This window comes from Anas acuta, chromosome 1, assembly GCF_963932015.1.
Source record: "Anas acuta chromosome 1, bAnaAcu1.1, whole genome shotgun sequence".
NCBI classification, from domain to species: domain Eukaryota; kingdom Metazoa; phylum Chordata; class Aves; order Anseriformes; family Anatidae; genus Anas; species Anas acuta.
Genome location: NC_088979.1, coordinates 161735832 through 161743308, shown reverse-complemented (window position 1 = coordinate 161743308; position 7477 = coordinate 161735832). Strand labels below are relative to the sequence as shown.

The 7477-nt window shown below is 43.4% G+C and overlaps 1 long non-coding RNA gene across 2 annotated transcripts; it reads left to right on the top strand.

The window, feature by feature from the left end:
- The first annotated feature begins 2046 nt into the window (after positions 1-2046).
- On the top strand, positions 2047-4124 carry LOC137850285 (uncharacterized). Of its 2 annotated transcripts, XR_011092438.1 has the most exons (4): positions 2361-2396; positions 2523-2723; positions 3173-3244; positions 3987-4124. It is a non-coding gene; the product is annotated as an uncharacterized lncRNA (long non-coding RNA). The 2 variants fall into 2 exon arrangements; XR_011092437.1 differs by having other exon boundaries at positions 2047-2723.
- The last annotated feature ends 3353 nt before the right edge of the window (positions 4125-7477 follow it).

Genomic DNA, 7477 nt, shown 5'->3' with positions numbered 1-7477 from the left:
ACGTTTCATGCTCTGTGGTGCTTCTGTTACGTTGATTTCAGATATGGTCACAGATGAAAGACTGGTGTTTTGCAATGGCAGCTAGTGAGACAGCAGTAACAGGGAGTCTAATAGTAGATTGATCAAGGCTGAAAATCATTACACCTTATTCTAATGTAGCCAGTGCAGCCTGTAGTTGGCACATGCGAAAGATGGCTTAAGTAACCCAGAACTGGACCAGCAAAATAAACCAGAAAGAAGAATAACTGCTGTTGTGTGATTTCAAAGCTCTTAAGCAGATTGGAAGGAGATAAAGAAGCTGAGAAAAATGTCATCATGAGGAATTAGAACAGAGGCAGGAAAAGCAAGTGGTGAAGTAGGGGGAGTCATGAGAAGACTCAAAAGAACTGGGAAAAATACAAATGTGACAAGAAAAGGCCAGCAAACACTAAAAACACATGGATGTCTGTTGTACAATGTCTCCAGATCCCCAAGGCTGCTAGGATATCTGAATTAGATATCTGACATTAGGATAGCTGATATCTAGAATTAGTGAGGTCTTTTTAACAGGGCTCTTAACTTCCCTGAAAACTAGCTGGTTTTGAATACAAACCATGTCAGAGTAATATTTACTTCAGATTTCTCTCCAAAAAATATTGAAGAAAGAAGATAAAAATGGAAGTGGAGTTCTTTCTCCCTAGAAGTTTGTATGTCGTGTCAGAAAGGAGAGACTGGGAACACATTCAAGAATAAACACTAATGAAGAAAACAATCACCATCATCTGTACAACATGGGAATTATCTGAAAATGGGGAGGTAGGAATAGCTGGAAATCATGCAGGCTTCAGGAACTTGATGAGTTTTATTCTTATCATTCTGTTTCAGAAAAGTAGAAGAAGCTTGGCCTCTCTCACCATTGTGCTCTCTCACCTCTAGGCTCTTTCTTGGTTCAGTAGAGCTATGCTGCAAGCTTTCTCTTGACCTGCATCACTGGAGTCCTGCAGACCAGAGAAACTCTTACCCAGGCAGCAGGCAGGGGAAGGGTCAGCACCTTAGTGGCGTTGGATGCTCCCTTCAATTGCAGCCTGCAGCAGCTGAGCTCTGCAGTCAAAACTTTGGTTGTGAGAGGAAGGGGTTAAATTTGGTTATTTCCAGTCCTCCTAGGTTCCTTTCAAAGGGTGGATGGTGGATCAAGCTGCCTTCTGGTTGATCTCAGTGTTAAAGCACTTCCTGAAGCAATAGAGCTGTTACCATCCTTTTGCTTGTTTTTCTTGTCCTAGGTTTTCACTGAAGCCTCCTAGGACATCAGTCTCTGCATGTCTGACCAAGGGAAACAAAGCTGTTGCGACATCTGCCCCCAAGTCTTATTCTCAGAGCCCAGACCATTTACTGGCTGAACTTGAGTTAGAGGTTTGTCTTCAGGTTGTTGGCAGGAGTCACCTCTGCCACAGGTTGAGCAGATAAAAGGGATGGAGACTCCAGACATCAGAAAAGCATGGTCTGCAAGATGCGGCATGAAGGCATGCAGGACCCAGGCTGTTGGTGGAGGTAATGAATGAAAGTACAGGTGAGAGAAGCATAGCAGCAGAACTAGGGGCAGAGTAAAGGCAGAGAGAGCCTCACGGGAGCAGGCAAAATTCTGAGGGTACATGTGTGACAGGAAATTAGGTTGTAAATTAAAGAAAAAAATGAGCGGGGGAGAACAGTAGGATGGCAAGGAAAAGGAAAGAGAAGCAAAAAGGGATTTTAGGAAGAAGAGTAGAACAGAAGTTCTCTAATTCTCTTAAAAAGGAAAACAGGAAACATTCTTCCTAAAACAGCCAAGAGGAAGTCAGCATTTTTGTGTGCAAATTTAAGATTTGATGTAGGAGTAGGTTCCCTCCCAAAAATTCAGAATGGGAAAGTTTACTGAAAAGGGTGCAAGCGCTATATAATTTAAAAGACTGTCTTGCCTTTTTTTTTTTTTTTTTTTTTGGGGGGGGGGGAAGGGATGCAATACAGTAATTTTGTATTCTGGTTTTGATTTTATCAAAATGAAGAGATTTAGATGGAGAAAGAAATAAGTTGTTGCTGAGACATCTGTAGTCAGGATTGGACCAACAGCCATTCACTGGACTAACAAATAAGAGGTAGGAGACAGTGGGGATAGGGGAAAAAAAAAAAAAAAATCAAATAAAACCTAGCTAGATACAGCATAAAATACTGGGTAGAGATTACATCCCCGTAACATAAAGGAACTTCATTTAACAATGCAGAGGTCTCTTACAGCCAGCAGCTGTAATCTAACTAGCCTAACAAGCCAAAGGAGGTTAATTTGCTAGGGGCAGGGAAGAGCTGGGTGTTATTTATAGCACAAATTGCTGAGCCTGCAAGTGTCTCCTATGCCCTCATTATCCTTTTTGGAAGCATCATAGCAAGTGTGTTTTTAAGGCTTTATCCTCTCCAGCTAATGCAGTTTTGGTTAGCCCAAATCACCTGAGCTGAACCATGCCCTTCTGAAAATACTTTTTAAGGTTAAGCATTACTTATTTGAATAATTACAGAAATAATTGCCAGAGGACTTTGAAGGCTGAAGCATTATCTGCCTATGTGAAAAGGAAATGGCCTATGTGCTTCTGAGAATTTTTATGTTAGCTTCACGATTTATTTCTCTTCCTGGATTACAAATGAAGAACCTGCACAGGCTTTTGGCAATTTTGGATATATTTTCTCCTGTGTGTGTAGTGGGACTAGGATGTTCTGAGGTAGGAGTAAACTTTTGAAAAAGACTGCCAAACGATGTTATATATCCTTCTATTCATAAGACTGTACTGCTAAAATATAGCAATGGGGCAACAAGTGAAAGGAAAAAACACACTCTTTTCTACATAAGTGCTGGTAAAATTATTAAATCAAGAAAATAAATACACAGTTTTGATAATTATTCTCAATGTAATACACTTTAAGGGTGGATGTGAAAATGACATACCTCTGTCCTCCTGCTTCAGTAGGCTGTGGAACAGCCCCCCCTCCCCCCTTTTTTTTAACCAAACTTGGTAGTTTCTGTTTAAAGTTTCAAAATAATATTCATTCTTGGATTAAAAATTCCAATGGATGTCTTTAGAGACATTGTTTCTATGACTGATTTTTCTGATAGATAATATTTTGTACTACTTCAAGCTAATTTAATCTTTGTTTGATTTACCTCTTTCAGCATATTTTTGACCGTTTTTCTGTGAGTTCAAAGGGCGTTTCACTAGGGGAAAAAAAAACACAACACCGTTATGTAAGTATGTCTCAATTACTGTGAAGCAGATTCTTATCTTTCCATAGCTGCAAAACTCATTCATATGGGCAAATAAATTATCTTTGTAAAAATAAAATATAAAAAGATAAAGTTACTATAAATTATTTTTTTTTAAGAAAATATTTTGTTAGCTATTACTTAGTGTTTAATTTTTAACACCATAAAGAACATATTATAATTTATTTAACATGAGACTAACAAACATTTGAAGTTTGAATAGCTATGATAATACTGGTCTATGAAGGGAAGTGTTATATGCGCATGTGAGCAAAAGTCTGGCATTTTCTATCTTTTAAATAACTAATGGGTTCAAATGTAATTACCTAATTATTTTAAAGTATTAAATATTAATGAGGCACTGACATTAGGCAACTCTATATTTACCTTTACAGTTTAAGAAAGATATTTTATTTTATTATTTTTCCCCAGTAGTAGAAGGAAAATTTCAAAATGACATCATTTGTTATTCATACCAAAAATACAACTCTAAGAAATATACAGCATTCAACACAACTTTTTAGAAAATTAAGCTCTCAAATAGCTGAAAGATTAGTTATCTTTCATCATTTTTGAGGAATGCCAGTATTTGTTTCAATTTGAAGCCTCTTAAAACCAATAAAGAATATTCTGAAAGAAGCAAGAAGAAAACATTTATTTATTTATTTATTTATTTATTTTAATTCAACAGTAACACTCCTCACAAGTTATATTTTTATTTTAGCAGGAGAACATCTGTATTTTCATCAGCATTAGAGCAGAGTGCATCTCCACTGCCCACATGCAAAAGAATGTTTATATAAAGGCTAATGTTTTCTCTTTGATACTATGTGAATAAAAGCAGGTATTTTTAGAGCAAGTACTGATACTTGTCATATATATAATATATATATAGAGAGAAAAATCTTTTTTTTTTTTTTTTTTAAATAAAAAGTTTCCTATAATCTGTCTGAAGTTCACAAACATTAGAACTTATCTGCAAATTAGCTCAGACAATTAAAATAAGCTCTTCAAAAAGCCTTCCTTCAGAATTTTGACTATGTGGCCACTCCACACTGTCAAAAGCCTTTTTATTATTTAAAAGTTGTTTGTACTTCCAGGAGAACAGAAATATGGGAGAAAATATAGTCAACAGTTCCTTCATTATTCTGGAATCAATCCAACATGGGATGGGTTCTGGATTATCAGGTTTATGGCTTGAAACATCTTTAACACCATTGATGAATAAAAGTCAGGCCAATGTAGCATACATTCTTGTGATTTTTATTCATAATTCTATCAAGAAGGTTCTCAGGTGCCAAGAGTACCACTGTAAAATATGCAGAGTGCCTTGGAATTAGGACAATGTCATAGCCTGAAATGAACCCAGAGCTGGTTGTTTTGTTATTAACAGAGGTGGCATCTCAGATGGAGAAAACAGGTAATCTAAAAGATCTAGACACACAAGACAAACGGGTTTCAGAATTTCAAGAGACTTTGCATAAGCCTAGCAATTTTTCTTCCAGAGATAGAGGCATGTTACAGAATCACAGAAATGTCTAGGTTGGAAGAAACCTCAAGATCATCGAGTCCAACCTCTGACCTAACACTAACAAGTCCTCCACTAAACCATATCACTAAGCTCTACATCTAAACGTCTTTTAAAGACTTCCAGGGATGGTGACTCAACCACTTCCCTGGGCAGCCCATTCCAATGTCTCACAACCCTCTCAGTAAAGAAGTTCTTCCTAATATCCAACCTAAAACACCCCTGGTGCAACTTAAGCCCATTCCCCCTCGTCCTGTCACCAGGCACGTGGGAGAATAGACCAACCCCCACCTCGCTACAGCCTCCTTTAAGGTACTTATAAAGAGCGATAAGGTCACCCCTGAGCCTCCTTTTCTCCAGGCTGAACAATCCCAGCTCCCTCAGCTGCTCCTCACATAGGACTTGTTCTCGAGAGCCCTCACCAGCTTTGTTGCCCTTCTCTGGACTCGCTGGAGCACCTCAATGTCCTTCTTGTAGCGAGGGGCCCAAAACTGAACACAGTACTCGAGGTGCGGCCTCACCAGAGCCGAGTACAGGGGGACAATCACTTCCCTAGCCCTGCTGGCCACACTGCTTCTTATACAAGCCAGGATGCTGTTGGCCTTCTTGGCCACCTGAGCACACTGATGGCTCATATTCAGCCGACTGTCCACCATCACTCCCAGGTCCTTCTCTGCCTGGCAGCTTTCCAACCACTCATCTCCCAGCCTGTAGCTCTGCTTGGGGTTATTGTGCCCCAGGTGCAGGAGCACTTGGCCTTGTTGAACTTCATGTAGTTGACCTCGGCCCAGCCTTATCATTCCCAACCTCAAGTTCCATGACATCAAAACTCTCTCTGATATAGAGAGCCACACCACCACGTCTTCAATGCTGCCTGTCCCTTGTGAAGAGCCTATAGCCAGACATAGCACTCCAGTCATGAGAGTGGTCCCACCACATATCCGTGATGGCAACCAAGTCATAGCCTGCCTGCCGGACGATGGCTTCCAGCTCCTGTTTGTTACCCATGCTGCACGCATTAGTGTAGATACACCTCAGCTGGGCCATTGCCTTCTCTCCCAGCCTTGTCATTGTTCCCCCTGGCACAGCTCTAACAAGCCTTGTTTCAGCCCTGTCCCCCTTCTCACTTAGTTTAAAGCCCTCTCAATGAGCCCCGCCAGCTCCTGGCCCAGGATCCATTTTCCCCTTAGAGATAGGGACCTCTCTGCGGCCATCAGGCCGGGTGCCGAGTAAAGCACCCCATTGTCAAAAAAAAAACCAACAAAATTTCTGTGTTGGCACCAGCCTCTGAGCCACGTGTTTATCAGGTGGGCTTTCCGTGTCCTCTCTGTACCCCTCCCTGCCACCGCAGGGATGGACGAAAACACCACCTGTACTCCTACTCCATCCACTAACTGTCCCAGTCCCCTAAAGTCCCATTTGATGTTATTCAGGCTTCTCTCTTCAGTGTCATCACTGCCAGCCTGGACTACTAAAAGAGGATAATAGTCAGAGGGGTGAGCCAGGTTGGGAAGCTTTCTGGCAACATCCCTGACCCTGGCCCCAGGGAGGCAGCAGACTTCCCTACGGGTAGGGTCAGGCCGACAAATAGGGCCCTCTGTTCCCCTGAGAAGAGAGTCGCCCACAACAATCACCCTTCCTTCTGTCCTGGTGGAGGCAGTCCCGAGGTGTGGAGTCAACTTCCTCGCCCCAGGCATCCTCCTGGGTAGACTTACTGCCTCTTCCTCAGCTACCAGTCTCTCAATCTCCAGGGCCTCAAACCTGTTGTGTAGGGGCACCTGGGAAGGTGGGGCCGGTGGGGGGGGGCATCGCCTGCGATGTCGAGCAGGGACCTGTTTCCATTCCTCCTCAACTCCTAGGTCCCCTGCCTCTGCCTGACAGCAGCAGGGCAGGGGGTCCAACCCCATTTGGGGTGTCTCACCCCGGCACCTGTCCTTCAGGCCCTGCAGGGAGTTGTTGCACAAGTCTATCTTCTGCTCACACTCCCTGATATCCCTCAACCTCTCAACCTCCTCCTTGAGTTCTGCCACGAGGCAGACCAGGTCGTCCACCTGCCTGCACCTCACGCACAGTCTCTCTGCCCCCCACAGGTGGTAGCAACAGGCTCAGGCACTCCCTGCACCCGGAGACCTGAACTGCCGCAGTTGTGAGGGGGCAGTCGGTCTGGGTGTGTACAGACTTCCTGGAGAGTGCACTGTGCCTGGTGGAGACCATTGCAGCTGAGCTAGCGGCAGACCGCCGTTAGAGGAGGTGTTTGTATGGGCGGGGGCAAACGCTCTGCCCTTCCTGCTCGCCCTGCCTGAGTGAACTGCCGCGCCACTCCCTTCTGATGCGCCACGCGCTGTTTGCCCGTCCTGGTCGCAGCGCTCCCTAGGGGCAGCTTTTGAATGGCCGGGGAGGGGGCACTGCTGGCTTCACCTACGCCTCGTTCTCGCCTCGTTCACCTCCCTCTCGAGGGCTGCCAGGTCCTGGTGGCTCCCTCGAGTGGGCTCGGTGCTGGAAAAATTATCACTGCCTGTCCGAACCCCTGCTCCCTGCAGAACGCATCTGGCAAGACATTTCTTAGCCCCACCATTTAGACAATCACCCTTAGGATTTATCAAACAAGTCATTTCAAAACCAACAAACCTAATTTTTTAATTGAAGATGAGGAAACTGTACACTAAATGAAACACAAAGGCATACGC